Below are 18,370 nucleotides of genomic sequence, written 5' to 3'. Positions count from 1 at the left end.
TGAAGTTTTGGAGCATAAGTAGCAACAAAGTTGCCAATTAATTCTACATCAGTGCCTTCATTGTCTGCACCTGCAGAAACTGACCTTGAGCTTCAAAGGGGATGAAAGTTGCCTAGCACGCAACTTTGAGATAAGTGTATTAATCATTCTACTGGAAAAATACAGCTTTTAAAGATTCAAAACACGTCTTTGTTAATACAAGTGAAAACTACGCAGTTAAAATTGAGACCATGCAACTAGGCCAAAGCCTCTGCTAAATTTAAGCTAAGCATACAACAGTTTTAACAAGAAAATCATAGAATATAGCTTCAATTATGACATATTAGTACATTTGTCGGTTTTCATGATTAATTAAGCTTGTTTATACTAATGGCGACCTACTTCATGGGCACATTATTCTACATACATTAATTTTCTTTGCTAAAATCACAGTGTCTTATAGGATTTTGTTGCATGATATATAAATGTTTGTTAGTCTTTCCTTTTCTGCTTCATCAAAGCCACACTCCCTCATCTTAGTAAAGTTTTGAAGGGCTGCAGCCTGAGGTACTGGGTTTTTCAGAACCGGTACTGATCCGGTAACCCAGCGGTGCCAGGGTACACCCAAAGACCTCGGGTACTTTCCTGATTCAGACTACAGAAACTCAGAGTCTTCTAGGTGAAGTCAAAGATCGAATTTATTGGCTGCAACCAATTGACAAGTGTCCTAGAAGTACAACAGCACGATTTGTATGTTCTCAGGAGACTGTGTGTCAATGCAAAATCAGGTTTCCTTATATACAGTTTTTTAAGCTTCAGGCAAACATTCTTGACATTTTGGTTGGTCATTCACATGTTTTCACTACAAAGGAAAAACCAGTGTCATGATGAAACCTCATATTTCATGTCATCCAGCCCATAATAAATTACCCGGCAAGGCCTAGAATTTCACATCAGATAAGTGTGGACCCCCAATAAAAACGGGCACCTCCCCCTCGTAAAGTAAGAAGAAGAAAAGAGCAGGTGCAGGTGTGAGCAAGTTAGGCAGGGTGTGTGAGCGATAATAAGGGTTTTATGGCCTGGTGTGCCTTGATGCTATCTGATTCTGCCACTGGGAGAGGGACTGACCAAACAGGTTTGGCCTGAGGCAATGGTTCCAGCTTGCCCAGGTCAGAGAAAAGTCAATCAAGGTGTACGTGTCCTTGGAATCAAATCTGACTGTATTATAAGCCTATGTGAGGGCAACTTTTAAAAATGGCTGCCGTGTATAAAATGGGAGCCACGAGTGCAGGACGAAAATGGCGATTTCGAGGTGAAAACGCTGCTGGAATTGAGCGAAAATGCTCATGCTTAGTGTACTAGTCATTATCGGTCTTTTGATACTAAAATCGTACTGCTGTGGCAAAGTAAATTACATGGGTCCAGAATTTTTAGAACCACAAACCCTCCTTTTGCCCTTACATAGGCAATAAACCTATTCTCATGCTAATCTGAGTCCAGGTCTATGTTTATAAGGCCATGGAGATGTTGCTGGAGCAAAATTCTAGTACTTGGTAACTCTCTCTGGACAGGTCTCCTTGAACATGAAGTAGCAAAAAAGGCCACATATGGCAGGACAAAATAAGGAATACCTCTATCTGCAGTAGGTGGCATAAGATCACACACCCAACAATTTGTGATGTTCACTACTAACTAGTGTTGATGCAGAAGCTGTACAAAAGAATTGCTTACGAATTCTGATCTTCTAACCTGCTCATGTTCAGGAAAAGGGTGAAAAGAGTGCAAAGAAACAATAGTAGGAAAAGACATAGGTTGGGAAGTGGGTGCAGAAGTCAATTGAGTAGACAAAAACAATCCTACCCATAAATGACAACGTCATGTTTAAAAGACACTAGAAAACACGTTATTAAGAACATATAGACAACGGGAGAAAGTAGTGACCACTATGAAATAATAATTTTTCACAACCCTAACCAAAAAGCAAATCCTAAAATTATCTAGTAACATTTTTAGGGCTCCTCTGCATTTCAGTAATTTTTGTATGTTCAGGTGGAACAGTGGTGACTCTCATCAATGCTCTAAGGTGAAAAGGGGGTACTCTTTCCACAGAAAATGGACTTTATTCTGCTTTTACTAAACAGAATAGTACTTTAAAACAATGCCAGCAAAACAATCAGTCTCCTAACACCTAGTCTATACAATCACACGGAAACCTCTTGTGAAACCAACTATGCCCAGAGTCCGTTCAAAAAGCCTCTCTGGCAGGCTTCTATTGTCCATCAAATTCTCTTTTGTTTTCTTTCGCATGGGCCTCTCAATTCAGGCCTCTTCGTGAGAAAAGTACTGCTTAGTTGGAGTGCCCTCCTGGCAAACACCCACAGCTCACTCGAAAGTCTCAATGTCTTAAAGCAATGCACCAGTGTCTCTCCTCTGTGGCAGATACTACAAACAATGTGCTCTTCATTGATCAAGGGCACAAATCATCTCGTGCAGACCCAAGCACCATTAATTGGGAAATAGCTCAAGCTCAGCAGCACTTTCAGACTCCAACACTCATTATTTAGTGTCAGAGGATGCTCAAGATGCTCTTTCATGGGCACCACAATATAGTGCCTTTTTCCAAACTTGAAATCTCCGGTGCACTGCCCTTCTTCCGTTGGAGCAAAGAAAAGGGGGTGTGTGGCCAAAACTCAGGCCAAGGGGCTCAAGGGATTGCACACTGTCAGAGGTTACAAGCACATGACAGGTAGAGAAATGAAACCTCAAAACAGCTCTGCCATCAACAACAGGAATCCTTCTCTTTAGCTCTTTTACACTGAAACTTTGGTTTTGTGATGTCCAACGCCGTCTGATGGAGCAAGTACGATACCATGCGCTGGCGATCGCTGTCCAGCTTTGCTACTTTCTGGGTGCTGAGACTGTAGGGCCAAGACGTCCGTCTTTCATCTGTAGCTGTCACTGATGGGAATTAGGCTTAAATCAATGTCCTGCAGGTTATTATGACTTGATACCCGCAGAATCTAGTGACGTAGGAAATGTGCCACAGTTGTTAGTTTCCTTCAATTTAGTAAAAAAAACAGTTCATGGTTTTTAACAAGGGGACTGCAAGCAGGTGGTCTGCAATCTTCAAAGGAGTAGCCATACACCATGGGCATAAAATACAAAGACAAAGGCAGAAGGGCAAAACAGGGTCTCTAGCATCTTTAATTGGGTTCTCTCCATTATTCTCTGCCATCTATAGCTACATGAGAATTCTATCTGAATGGATTTCCTCACACAGTGGCATTGTCTAATGGGCTAAACACATATTTGCCTCAATGATTAAGTCTAGGTGTTCCTCCTTACCTTAGAATATCTCAATAGAGAAATAACATGATACCGATTATCAGGGACATGTAGAAACCTTCCTTTAAAAACTGTGCATCAGGTGCACTATGCAATACACAGGCTAATAGTCAAATGTGCAAACAAAAAGACAAGAACTAGAGGGTCCTGATATTTGCATGATTAGGACACATCTGATTCCACCAAAAATTAAAGTAGCAGGAACAGAAGGGAACCGAAAACCAAATTAAAATAGACATTGAAAATTCGTCATGTTCAAAAAGGTAAACATAAGATATCTCCTATTGAGATGGAAAACTTGTCTTACTATAATATTGAGTCAGTTAACCAGTCTATCGCTACCCTGACAGTCAGGCTGGAAAACATTGAAGCAGGCCTAAGGCAAATTCTTGAAAAACAGTCTGGTCATACCAAAGGGAATTATACATAACATGGGGGTCCCTGGTACATCACTGCAGTCTGGAAATGTGAACCTGAACAATACATCAATAATAATAAAAGGGCTGACTGGTGAAAGGAATTCGAAAAAGAGAAATGGGACTAGGACATAGCTAAAATCTCAATAACTAAGCATGATGCGACATTGGTCAGGGGAAGTAACAAAAGAAAAAATCTATAGGAAGAACAAAAAAAAATTATTTGGGTGATAGTCAGGCATGTGACACAACACCGAGAGTACGGGTGATACACAAAGGCCAAAGTTACACAAATTTTAACTCTACTGTTGGCGACTACAACATATACGGTACTCCTAGCTAATGTTTCAGTTCCTTCTTCAGGAAAAAATGAAAACCTGTTTTTCTTTTAAGGAACGAAAGCCATATGCTACTTAGGAAACAGAACATCATTAACTAATGTAACATAGAAATTAGGCCACCTTGAGTCACAGATCTATAATTTCATCCTTAGGTCCAATCAAGGATACATAAATGTAGGGCTGCCTGTTCCTTTAAGGGAAGGGGCAGTAACGTGACTAACTGCAGGTGACACACTTTGATCCTGTATATCTCTTTTTATTTTCCTTCAATACCATTATAGCCAAATAGACATTCACTGGTGAAGTGTTGTCTTTTATGTTCACAGCATGAAATATCATTATCTGTGGAATTTAGTAACCAGAACAAGTTCAACCAACTGTTGCGTAGCGATGGGCATCGTCATGACCATCCCCTCACAACACAGGGGAGCTTGTAATAGTATCAAAAGCAGCAACAAACATGCAAAAAAAACAAATAAAAAATAATAAAAACGCACAAAACGTCAAGCCATCAGATATACTTGCTGTGTATCAAGCACAAAAAGCATAGACAAAACAATAGCATGTGTGAATAAGCGGTGACACACAACACCATGTCATGTACTTTATGCACTGTAAACCTGCAGCCCAAACCCCAATATTTGGGCCTGTTTAATTTGTCAGGTTTAAAATCCTTACCCTCCTTTTGACAGTAGATCACCAGGCAATGGAAATCTGCTGTCAAATATAACTTTACTGTTTCTCTTCTAACATACAGGACCAGCAAGAACAATTCATGATAGGACCAAATACATGAAAATAAATTTCCATTACTTAACTGTTACCCTCTTGTCAGTTACTTCGCAACATCAAGCCACCTTAGTTTTACCTTTCTAAAAGTAAAAATTGTTACACTGACACTCCATATTAATTTGGCACCTACAATTTCCACTGTAAAAAAAAATCATCTCTATTTCCAGATTATTAAACTACATTTACTGTGAATAATTCACACACCTTAATAACACACATACCAGTTGTTAGAATAAATGCTTGTTGCAATCCCATGCAATGGTACATATTTCATCAACCTCGAATGAATGAACGTCTCAGTAGGCCCAGCTGAAGTTAGAACCTTCAACCTTGATATTAAAACAAGCCTTTGTACTGGCACATTGACTCATTGAATCATAAGAAGGCACAACCTGCAAATATATATCAAACCTAAATGTATGCATTTACTGAAGCCTGAGACACTTTAAAAAGTACTCTGAATGAAAGAAAATGCAGTTTAAACAGTGCTTTTGCCCAGAATCGACTTTGATATTTTAGGCATTAAAAAATCAATATCCTACAATTTTCTTGCATAATATGCATTACCAGAATGTCTATTACACAATCCATGAGTCAGCCATTGAAAATATTAACTTATACTTTATAGAAATGAGCTTGTTTGCTCCTGCGCCAAGGGAAAATTGCACATACAAATGTCATTTTAGCGGTGCAACATAACTTAAATTAAATTTTAATGTTAGGAGGTCATAGTATAGGTATTAAGCTTTATAAATATTAAAAAACGATTTTGAAAGGCACTTATTTTTTTAAATAATTTTTCCATAATTAATAATTTTCTTTAAAAAAAAATAAAAACCCAATTATTATTTTTTTGGTGATAATTCCACATATAAAAGCAAGCTGCATCCCTTGCCTATTATTTGGGATACATTAACTCACAAGCCTAAGCGCATAAGCCTAACTTGAAATGCGTCACATTTTTGCGCCACTTTCATTTAAAAGGAAGGTTATGCAAAATTCCACCCATGTTTAACTGGGAAAGTGCTGGCTGAATTGAAAATAGATAATTTCGTTTTTTTTTTTTTTTTTGGGGTGGCCCTATTTATATCTATTGAATGTGTTTTCTAATTTATTAAGCATTTAACGGCAGTTTTGTATATGTGCACAATTGCTCATTCTATAAATTAAAGAGCAACATATAGCTATGTTAGCACATCACATGGTTCATTTCTGGATTTTTTCTAAGTTTCTACTTAATATTAATTAACCAACATTTTACTTAACAAACTGTAAACATCAAGAAGACCCACAAACACACATTGAGCTCATTTCAGATATAAACAGAAAACACTCAGTACACACAATACAGCGCGCTTTAGCCATTTTTCATAAATAGCGCCGTCGCAATTTACTTACAGAACCGTTTGCAGATCCTAGTTGTAAGTCATATTTACAAGAAAAAAAAGAAAACTTTTCTCAATTATTTCCAAGAATAGCGGACCCATACTTTATTAAACGTGATGGGGCCCACTCCGTGCTTCACATATAGTTCATAGGTTGGAGTTCCAATCGGAGGAACCGGACATGAGTCCTCCAACCGGGAGTCCCTTTTACAACCAAGACAAAACAAATTTCCAAGTCTGCTAAGACCAGGCATCTTCGCTCACTAGTTTAGCTTCAAACTTCAAAGGATTATCGTTTACGATAGTCTCGTGAATACACGAGTCCTTTGGCTTTGGTACTTGCAAGTTCCAAATCAAAGTGATCCCAAAGGGATACCAAAACCAAATGTCCAACTAAGGACCAAACCAAGTGTCCAACTAAGGACCAAACCAAGTGTCCAACTAAGGACTGGGAGACGCTCCACTTATACTTAACTGAAAATATCAATGACGTCACCAGAAGACTCGTCTTATCGTTTCGCTCTACCAAAAATCAAGGGTCCAAATCAGGGCGATAGCCAGGGCAGCAGTCCTTCATAGCCGTCGGGAAGCGGGGAACCTCGCAACAAAGACTTTCGGACCACGTCGACATGCAGGGGTCGATGAAGTGGCGGCCTTCCTCCAGAATTTTCACACGAAGCTCCCCACGGACCTCAGGCTTGGACCGGTACCGCTGGTATCGCCCCACGTTTGGGCGCCAACTGAGGTACTGGGTTTTTCAGAACCGGTACTGATCCGGTAACCCAGCGGTGCCAGGGTACACCCAAAGACCTCGGGTACTTTCCTGATTCAGACTACAGAAACTCAGAGTCTTCTAGGTGAAGTCAAAGATCGAATTTATTGGCTGCAACCAATTGACAAGTGTCCTAGAAGTACAACAGCACGATTTGTATGTTCTCAGGAGACTGTGTGTCAATGCAAAATCAGGTTTCCTTATATACAGTTTTTTAAGCTTCAGGCAAACATTCTTGACATTTTGGTTGGTCATTCACATGTTTTCACTACAAAGGAAAAACCAGTGTCATGATGAAACCTCATATTTCATGTCATCCAGCCCATAATAAATTACCCGGCAAGGCCTAGAATTTCACATCAGATAAGTGTGGACCCCCAATAAAAACGGGCACCTCCCCCTCGTAAAGTAAGAAGAAGAAAAGAGCAGGTGCAGGTGTGAGCAAGTTAGGCAGGGTGTGTGAGCGATAATAAGGGTTTTATGGCCTGGTGTGCCTTGATGCTATCTGATTCGGCCACTGGGAGAGGGACTGACCAAACAGGTTTGGCCTGAGGCAATGGTTCCAGCTTGCCCAGGTCAGAGAAAAGTCAATCAAGGTGTACGTGTCCTTGGAATCAAATCTGACTGTATTATAAGCCTATGTGAGGGCAACTTTTAAAAATGGCTGCCGTGTATAAAATGGGAGCCACGAGTGCAGGACGAAAATGGCGATTTCGAGGTGAAAACGCTGCTGGAATTGAGCGAAAATGCTCATGCTTAGTGTACTAGTCATTATCGGTCTTTTGATACTAAAATCGTACTGCTGTGGCAAAGTAAATTACATGGGTCCAGAATTTTTAGAACCACAAGCCTTGATACAGTCTTTAAGCTGTGGCTTCTGACTCGAGTAGGAAATCAATTATTTACTTTAGGTACTTCATCTGTGTGAAAGACCAGAAGAGTGTCTATGCTGTTGCTTGTTTTAAATTGCAGTCATGCCTCTCCTACTCAACAATAGACCATTGGTATTTCATGTCACCATGCACCCTAAATGCTGTCCAGAAACTCGCAGTTTGGTCACTGTTTGGATTTAGAATCTATGCAGAACAAAATATGGAAAAAAATATTTTATTTCCATTAGTGATCCAGCTGTGGAAGGTGAGAATGTATGTTACTGGGCAAATTCCAGCAATGGTGAATGTTTTAGTTTCACTGAAATTCTCACCATTGCCATGCAACTGTTCCACAATTAAAACGTGGGTTTACACAATATTCTCATCTTTCGCATTCTTGCATGATGTTTTTATCTCCTCTGTGGCATTTACATAACTTGCTAATCATTTTAATGTACACTATATCCAGTGCATTCCATCCGGCATTTATTCAGATATGTTTGTTCACACTTTATAGTTAGATATATGGTGTTTGAATAGCAATTGTATTTTTGAACCTTGTTTTTGAAAGGTAATAATCAGTCTTAAATGAAAAGGGAAGGAGCAATTAAACAGCACTATATTTGTGTTTAGGCATGAGACCGCCACCTTATTCATGGAAGAAATGGAATATCTCCTGGCTGCAAAAGTCTGGCAGTGACTTGATGACAGACAAAGAAGCATGTGAGTTTGCTTTGTTTACTGTACATTGATGTATGTTATGATTGTGCTTAAAATGTATGTTTAGTGAATGGAACACCGCCTCTTTTTTCCAGTCTCGTGCATACAGGGCGCCATAAGGCAGCCTCGAAGTTATTGCAACTGCCAGTCCAGTGAGTCATTACTTGTGTCATAAATGTTTTGAGCGCAAGGGCTGCTTGTCGAAGCTGAGGTAAAAAAGGTTCTCAGAGTACTACAAGTCAGTTTTCAGGACGGTTTCGCGTAGTGAGAGCCCAGGGGTTGGATTCTTGTTGTGTCAATAGGTTCGGTGATTTGCATAGCATTGCTTGATCATACTAACATTGTGAAGACTTATACCAACAAGCAAAGTGCTGCGACCCGCAAACGTCTCAAGAAGAGTATCAGGCTGTGGAATTATTCTAACTTTACAGAGAGCTTTCACAGGCTTTGTAAGCAACTGTGATCCACACACTAATATGTGGTGAATGGTGTAGCACTTGAAAAGGACCACTGTTAACGATTGTAACGGTTGGGTTCGTCACAGATGTATTGGTCAGTGGTCTGCAACTTAAAAAAAACACTTTTCTTGCACAGAAGTATTTCAGCCAAAGAACACCTGCGTAGTTTGTGTGGTTATAGTAGTATATTTAAAACTATACTTCTATAGAAGTTTTGATGATCTTGTTCTTAGTTTTCTTAATGATACAGAACGTCACGCCACCACCATTCTTCCTATCACTACTAGGTCAGCGCCTTTTACCATAGGGGAAATGGAAGAACACTTTTCATAATTACGCAGCTGTTTTTGGCCCAAACACAGGTTTGCAGACGTAAAGGTCTCTTTTCCACCATTGTCTGGGGATCGAGGGCCTAGAAGCACTGGAACACCTACTGAATTAGGAGATGAAGAATCTTGGGGACTGAAGGCTGTTGAAATTTGCATAAGGAAACTTGATGTTCACTTCTTATCCAGGATTAATAACATTTTGGAGCGTTATCATTTTGGCAAAAAGAGGGGGTCAGTAGAAGTGTTTGTTTCTGCTTTGAGGAAGCTAGCTCCCACTGTGGTTTGGGGGTTTATGTGAGGAAAGGACCAGGGACCAGTTTATCTTAATGTGCAACATTAAGAGAATTGGTGTAGAAATCCGGATAAATGACAATACAATACTTAGTAAGGTTTTGCTAGTTGCAAAACAACTTGAACACGTTGATTTGCGTAAAATAAATGTAACAAAGGCTCAAAGAATAAAGACATTGTGGATGCAATAAAACATTAAAGGGAAGTTACAAAAGGGAGACCCAGGGACTTCGAACAATGCCTGGAGACTCAGAGTTGAATCTGTAGAAAAAACGGAAGGAAGAGTGTGATGCTGCTAAGAATATTAAGTGGTGGTTGTGAAGGTAGGAGATGTAGTGAAGGTAAGGGCTACTACAGGAAATGCCACGTGGTCCAAGTTCAGGAAACTGATGAAGTTCTGCAATGCAGTTAAGACCAAGGACAGTTGAATTTGGATCTTAGCATGTATCATTAAGCTTACTGGAGAGAAGAATGCTGGTTTTGACAAGGAAATACGTGCTGCCCCTAATGGTTGTGGTTTCTGATGCTTGTTTGGGTGCTGTAGCTGCTGTAGGTGACCGGAGACAAGATGTGCACCAGGGATGTGGTGCTGATGAAAGTCTGGGTGGTAGTGTGGGTGAACCTAGAAGAAAGCTGCATAGTTTCAGTTTGCATATCACACGGGCTTCTGAAGGGCTATGTTCTCAAATAATTGTTTTTTTGTTTTCTTATTTTTATGTCAGATTTTATATTCCCAACTATTTCATCATTGGGCTTTTGTTATATGTCCCTTATTGTCATGTTTACTTTTTGTTTTAAGATGGTACCTGGGGGTGTCTACTGTAAATAGTATGTTGACAGCAATATATTCTAGATTGTTTGTGTTAGAATGACCAGTAAGACCGATTGCTAGCTGTAGGTTGTTTTTGGGTCTGGCTGTGGCAGGGTTGTCTCTATAATAAAGCCAGATTCCTTTTGCTTGAAGTCTGTGGTGAGTAATCTAGGATTTTACAAAATGCTTCATTCAGAGAGCGGATTTCGGGCCGTTCCCAACATCATGTTGTCTTAAGATTTCTTGGAGTTAAATCTCCATAGAAAAGCAATAAATGGTAAAAGTCAAAAAACTGACCTATAATCAGCCGAGAGGAAAGTTTGTTGCCAACTGTCTTGAGTACCTTTCCTCTCAAAATATACCTGATTATATATGCCACTCACAACATTTAGACTTTCAGGAGTACAGCATACAACCCCTGGGTGTCTAAGCACCTTGTTAATTGATTGTAGGTGTTTTTGGTGAATGTACAATGACAGATTTGTATTTACCACTTTATTCAGAGACCCTGAATGTCCCCCGTTATAATGTTATAACTCATATTGTGTGGCAAGCAAGAAACTGGGACTCATTAAGCTAACAATAATTTCTCAATATTTAGACAACATTTTACAGCAGACTAACCTTTTGAGGAAATAGTGCTGAAACCTGGTCTGCACAAGGAACATGAAGAGGCCTACATTATGAATTTTGTTAGTGAAAAAGTGGCACCAATTTTTTTTTTGCAATTATATTTTATATCAACCACTATTTAATGATACAGAATGACACATAGGCCCTCATTACAACCCTGGCAGTCGGTGTTAAAGCGGCGGTAATACCGCCAACAGGCCGGCGGAAAAAAAATTGAATCACGACCATGGCGGAAACCGCCAACATAGACAGCCACTTTAACACACCAACACAGCGGCGGTCACCGGCAACAGACAGACGGAAGACAAAGTACCGCCCATTGCTTTTCAAGACGCATATCCGCCACCTTTTCCGGGGCGGTGCCAACGCGATAAAAAGCACGGCGGAAATAGTACACAGAAGTACACAAGCTGGTGTATCTTCTCATCTACCAGGAGTATGAACGGCAGCGGCGACGACCACGGTGAGTACTTCATCTACAACACAGGGGAGGGGGGGAAGGAGAGTGACACACACATGCAACACGCAATACCCCCACCCTCACCCACAACAACATACACACAAATACATGCAGCAACATTACATACACACCTCCCCACCCCCTGGAAGAATGCAAGGACAAAAGGAAATGTTTGTAACCAGTGTAATCATGAAAAATCAGATAGTCAAAATTCAAAATTCAGTATATACAAATATGTACACCAACTACACAAGTCCGGATAGTGTACCAATCATTGTCTGTGGACCACTGGGCCCAAAATGCATGGGCGAAGCCCACACATGATACCTGACTCGAAACAGAGAGAACACTGCTGGGGCATCAGACCGAAAATATACAGGCACCTCAGGGGGTAGGGGAGGATGAGCACCTCAGCCAGATGAAATCACAACGCCACTGCTGAACGAGGTGGCTCCATGCCCATTGCTGTATCCTGGGGAGTGCAAAGCCACAGTCTCTCATGGCTGTTAGGTGGGTGTGTGCCTGGGTTTGTGTACCTTGGGAGGAGGGCTCACAGACACACTGGGAGAGGACACTAGGGATGTGTGAATGGCAGTGGGGGTGGTGATTGCACGTGAGCGGTGTGTGGTGATGGGCGTGCTGGTGATGGAAGTAGTGGCTGAGGATTTAGTGCATGCAGGTGTGAGTGGAGATGAGACAGGGAGGGAGGAGGAGGACGTGGAGGGGGGACACAGTGGAGACAGTTGATGTTGGTGTGTCTGCATAGGGATGGTGCTTGTGTGAGTGCCTGTGGGATGTGTGGTGCTTATGTTTGCCATGTCCACTCTTGTGGGTTGATGCTGGTCTGATGGTGTGCTTGGGATAGGCTAAGGTACAGGGGATTGGGTCTGGGTGGAGGAAGTTGGAGGGGGTAGGCTGGGCACAGGGACAATAGCTGCCATCAGTGCTGAGGCCAAAGCCTGAAATGCTCTCTGTTGGGCCGCCTGCCCTGAATGAACGCCACCGCTGCACGAGGGGGCTCCATGCCCATTGCTGTATCCTGGGAGTGCAAAGCCACAGTCTCTCAAGTCTTTCCAATGGGTGGTTTGTCCACTGCTTTATCTTGGGGAGTGCAAAGCCACAGTCTCCCAAGCCTTTCCAGTGGGTGGTTTGCCCACTGCTTTATCCTGGGGAGTGCAAAGCCACAGTCTCTCAAGACTTTCCAGTGGGTGGGTTGCCCACTGCTTTATCCTGGCGAGTGCAAAGTCACAGTCTTTCAAGTGAATAACAGTCTCCATTGGTTCTGGAGGGGGCTTTGTGCCCAGAGTGCTTCATCCTACCAAGGACTGTGGTAGTGGATGTATCTCTCCACTGATTCTGGAGGGGGCTTTGTGCCTAGAGTGCTCAACGTGCAGTGTGGCCGGTACAATTCCCTCACCTGGGTGTGTGTGCCATGAGATTGACGAGGTACAGGTAGCACGATACGCCATAGAGGCAGAGACATACTGCTGAGGCTTCACATTCCACCTACAAGTGCAAACAGTGATGGAAGTCATGCCTCATGGATCCTGCCCAGGGTCCAGGAACTCTCCTCCAGCCTCGGACAACTGACCACTGGGGATGGTAGCCATGTCAGCGGTGGTGCCACTGTCCGAGCACGTCGTGGGGCTGGTGGTGGTGCTTGCGGCGGTGTCTGTGACAGCAGTTCTGGTGGCGGTGTCGGTGGTGGTGGTTCTGGCGGCGGTGGATGGGTCAGCACCTGCTGAGGGACACAGCAGGATGTCTCCTGCAGGCTTGGATGGCTGCCCACTGGGGAAGAGGCTGGGGACTGTCGCTGAGGCTGTAGACATGCCGGTGGCGGTGCAGGAGGTGGTTGTGGTGGCGGGGCAGCTAGCTGTGTTCGCCGGCGTACAGGTTGGTGTGCTCGTGGACAGAAGTTGTGACACTGGTCCCTCAGTCGGTGCCACCATGCCCTCTCCTGACCTACTCTTCTGCTTTTGGCCCTTCCCCACCTTTGAAGGTGCCGCAGTTGTGTTGCCACTATCCCCTTTATTTTTTGCTGAGCCCTTGGTGGCTGGTTGTTTCAGCTTCTCCATCCGGGATGTGGGCACCTTTTTCACCTTGGCAGGTGGCGGAATGTCCTTGCCCCTAGGGAGGTGTAGGGAAGAGGTCAGTGTTAGCCAGGAAGAGTTTTTTAGACACACTGGGACGGGAAGATGGAGGGGGTTTGGGAGTGGAGGAAGAGGTAGTGGTTGTAGAAGGTGTAAGTTTGCTGAATTTGGGTGAAGGTGCATGGGCTGGAGGCTGTTGTGAGGTGGATGGCTGTTGGGTGGGTGTGTGCCTGTGTTTGTGTACCTTGGGAGGAGGGCTCACAAACACACTGGGAGAGGACACTAGGGATGTGTGAATGGCAGTGGGGGTGGTGATTGCACGTGAGCGGTGTGTGGTGATGGGCGTGCTGGTGATGGAAGTAGTGGCTGAGGATTTAGTGCATGCAGGTGTGAGTGGAGATGAGACAGGGAGGGAGGAGGAGGACGTGGAGGGGGGACACAGTGGAGACAGTTGATGTTGGTGTGTCTGCATAGGGATGGTGCTTGTGTGAGTGCCTGTGGGATGTGTGGTGCTTATGTTTGCCATGTCCACTCTTGTGTGTTGATGCTGGTCTGATGGTGTGCTTGGGATAGGCTAAGGTACAGGGGATTGGGTCTGGGTGGAGGAAGTTGGAGGGGGGAGGCTGGGCACAGGGACAATAGCTGCCATCAGTGCTGAGGACAGAGCCTGAAATGCTCTCTGTTGGGCCGCCTGCCCTGAATGAATGCCCTCCAGGTATGCATTTGCTTGTTGCAAATGCCTCTCAACACCCTGGATGGCATTCAGAATGGTTGAGTGCCCAACAGTGAGGGATCTCAGGAGGTCAATATCCTCCTCACTGAGGGCAGCAGGGGTGACTGGGGCAGGGCCTGAGGTACCTGGGGCGAAGGAGATGCCCACCCTCCTGGGTGAGCGGGCACGGGAAACAAGCTGAGGGGCTGCTCGGAGGGCGGTGCTGGTGGGGGGGATGGCAGCTGTACCTGTTGATACGGCGGGCACAGAGGTGCCCGCCACCGCAAGGGAGCGCCCATCAGAGGAGGAGTCGCTGTCACTGGTGTATGCTCCTGTCCCTGCCGTGGAGCTCCCCTCGCACTCCGTCCCACTGGTGGCTTCAGACTCCGTTGCTTCACCCTCCAGGGCCAAGTGGGTTGCAGCTCCCTCCTGCTCCGGTGCCAGTGCTCCTCCACCTGATGATGCTATTGCACACAAGAACAGGGAGACCACAAAAAGGAAGGGGGGAGTCAGAAGAAAAACATGTTCAGTGCATGCAATACCACTACCATTGGCGGACACAACACACAGAGAGCAGCCCTCTGCACTACGCCATGCACTAACAGTTCCTAGAAATTTCACATGCCCATGGGGTACGAGGCCTAAGCTCAATTGCTGCACACCTGGAAGTCACAGGAGCCTGACTAGGTGTGGATGGCTCTTACCACAAATGGGGTTGGGGTGCCACATAGCCTGCCTCACAAGGGACCTTGCCTACCAAGTTTGCCCTGGCCTAGGGGAACCCACTGCCCACCTCCCCCACCCAGACACCTCGTTATGCACGTAGAGTCAGCTGAATGAGAGTGTACTCACCCCCTTGTGGCTGCTGTGATGCCCTCAAGCGCCCATCCAACTCTGGATATGCCACTGCCAGGATCCGGGACATCAGGGTGGTCATGGTGCGACGGGCACCCCTTCCACATTGGGAGGCCATCCCCAGCTGGGCCTCCGCCCTCGTCTTGCTCCAGCGGCACAGGTCCTCCCATCTTTTATGGCAGTGGGTGCTCCGTCTGTGGTAGACCCCGAGGGTCCCAATGTCCTTGTCGATGGCACGCCAAATACCCTTCTTCTGGTGGGCGCTGACCTAGAGGAATGGTACAAGGGGAAAGGAACTTACTCAGCTGTCCGGACCGTCATAGTTATTGCCCACCAGTTCCCACCCATGCCCTGACGCACATACACTCACCATCCGCACATGCAGGCCTCAGGCCCCCATGTATCTTCCATCCACACCACTCAAAGCAGGCATAGCCCATGCAGCATGATCACAGTGTACACACCTGTTTGTCTGGAGGACCGTACAGTTGTGTGTACTGGTAGAGGACCCCATCCACTAGTTTCTCCAACTCCTCCGAAGTGAAGGCAGGGCCCCTTTCCCTAGACACTGTAGCCATCGTCCCTTCCAGACACAGGTCACAGCAGCACTTGCAGTGTAGGTCCTCTCCTGTTTAAGGTCAGGTATCAAGTGAGTGAACAGACGTAAAATGGTGGCCACGTCCGCGGCGTACATCGTCATTGGCTCCTGAAACCCATAGGGCCCAATGTTAACCAATGCAGAATTGCGCCGCAGTCTTTGACCGCCCACCGCGACAGTGTACAACACCAGCGCAGTTACTTCATATCCTCTTGTCCCACCTTACAGGTCAGGCAGCCGCCATTTCAGGGGGCCACATGGCATGGAAATAAACTGCATCACACCTATCTAGGCCAGGAATACAGACAGATACCAGCACATAGAGGATTGCTAACATTTCTGCAAATAACACATTGTGATACCTCAGTGTTGGAAGACTCTCTGCTCGCTGTTCTCCTCCATAGGGCAAGTCTGCTGGGGCAGGTGATGAGATGGCAGCATCCTCCGGTGTACAGACCCCTGGTGGACCTGTCGACAATGGAAGAGAGACGCATAATTATCACATACAGACTTGATCGTGCAACAATCATGGAACTGTGTGCCCAGTTGGAGCCAGACCTGATGTCAGCTATCCGCCATCCCACAGGGATACCCCCTCTAGTGCAGGTCCTGTCTGTACTCCATTTCCTGGCCAGTGGGTCTTTTCGAACAACAGTGGCCATGGCATCAGGGATGTCACAGCCAATGTACTCTAACGTGTTGTCCAGAGTGTTGTCTGCCCTGCTGAAACACATGCGCAGCTACATCGTTTTGCCCCAGGTGGAGGATTTGCCCACAGTGAAAGGTGACATCTAGCCCTGGGTCATATCCCCAACATAATTGGTGCCATTGATGGTACACATGTTGCATTCGTTCCCCCCGCAGGAATGAACAGGTATACAGAAACCGGAAGAGCTACCATTCGATGAATGTGCAGATGGTATGTTTGGCAGACCAGTACATCTCCCATGTCAATGCCAAGTATCCTGGCTCTGTGCATGACGCTTACATTTTGAGGAATAGCAGCATCCCTTATGTGATGGGGCAACTCCAGAGGCACCGTGTGTGGCTAATAGGTAAGGCCAAGATCCCAATACAGTTGACATAGGTGTCTGGGTCTGGGGTTGTCCCTACGGGTTAGTGTGTCTCTAACAGTTGTCCCTCGACATTTGCAGGTGACTCTGGTTACCACAACCTGTCATGGCTACTGATCCCAGTGAGGAATCCCAGGACAAGGGCAGAGAAATGCTACAATGAGGCACATGGGTGAACTAGGAGGATAATGGAATGCACCTTCGGCCTCCTGAAGGCCAGAATCCGGTGCCTCCATCTGACAGGTGGTTCCCTATACTACTCACCGAAGAAGGTGTGCCAGATAATCGTAGCCTGCTGTATGCTGCACAACCTGGCTTTGCGACGCCAGGTGCCTTTTCTACAGGAGGATGGGCCAGAAGGTGGTCTTGTGGCAGCTGTGGAGCTTGTGGACAGTGAAGAAAAGGAGGCAGAAGAAGAGGATATCGACAACCGAAACAACATCATTATGCAATACTTCCAGTGAGACACAGGTAAGAAGATGTTACTGCTTCCCACATCTCATTCAATTGTTGGAGCTAGTATAAGTCTGTCATTTTCACTCAGTTTATGGACCCTGACTTGTCACTCTGACTTTCCATTTCCCAGATCTGGGTCCCACTTTGTGCCCTCTGCTATGTTTACTTCTGGCCTACAGCTGTGTTACATTGGTATGTGAACAAGTACATTGACATTGCTATATTCCATAGATATTGCAAGTACACAGTTGTGAAAGCACAGACTGACTCCAGATTGTTTTGTGATTGAAGTGTGTTTATTCCTGTGCAAATAAGTGGAGGCAGTTGTAAAATGGGATGGGGTGATGGTGGAGGTATGTCCATGGCAGAGTCCAGTCTATTTGTTTCACAGGTGCATTGTCCAAAGGGGCATAGGACGTGGAGCAATGGGAGTTCAAGGATGGACAGGGTGACATAGTGGGACAGAAGAGTGACATTCAGGGGGGTCTTATTTCCTGGAGGGGGTCTTGGCAATGTTCTCTGTCTTGTTCTGGGATCTCAGGGAATGTTTGTGCGGTGGTTCTCCATCTGCAGGCGGTGGGGTGTGGGTTGCCTGTTGTTTCTGTGGTGGTGCCTCGTGTCCACTATTGCTGGCGGAGGTGGAGGGCTGTTCATCATCCAGGCTACTGTCAGGGGCCTGATGGTGTGCCACTGTGTCCCTCATGGTGTTGACAAGGTCTGCCAGCACCCCTGCAATGGTGACCAGGGTGGTGTTGATGGACTTCAAGTCCTCCCTGATCCCGAGGTAGAGTTCCTCCAGCAGCCGCTGGGTCTCCTGAAACTTGGCCAGTACCGTGCCCACGGTCTCCTGGAATGGTGGTAAGATCCCATGATATTGGAGAGTGCCTCGTGGAGAGTGGGTTCCCTGGGCCTGTCCTCTCCCTGTCCTCCCAGCTTCCCTGTTATCCTGTGCCTCTGTCCCCTGATCGTCCTGTGTTAGTGG

Source organism: Pleurodeles waltl, chromosome 3_1 (assembly GCF_031143425.1).
Source record: "Pleurodeles waltl isolate 20211129_DDA chromosome 3_1, aPleWal1.hap1.20221129, whole genome shotgun sequence".
NCBI lineage: Eukaryota > Metazoa > Chordata > Amphibia > Caudata > Salamandridae > Pleurodeles > Pleurodeles waltl.
Note: the sequence above shows the minus strand (reverse complement) of the source record.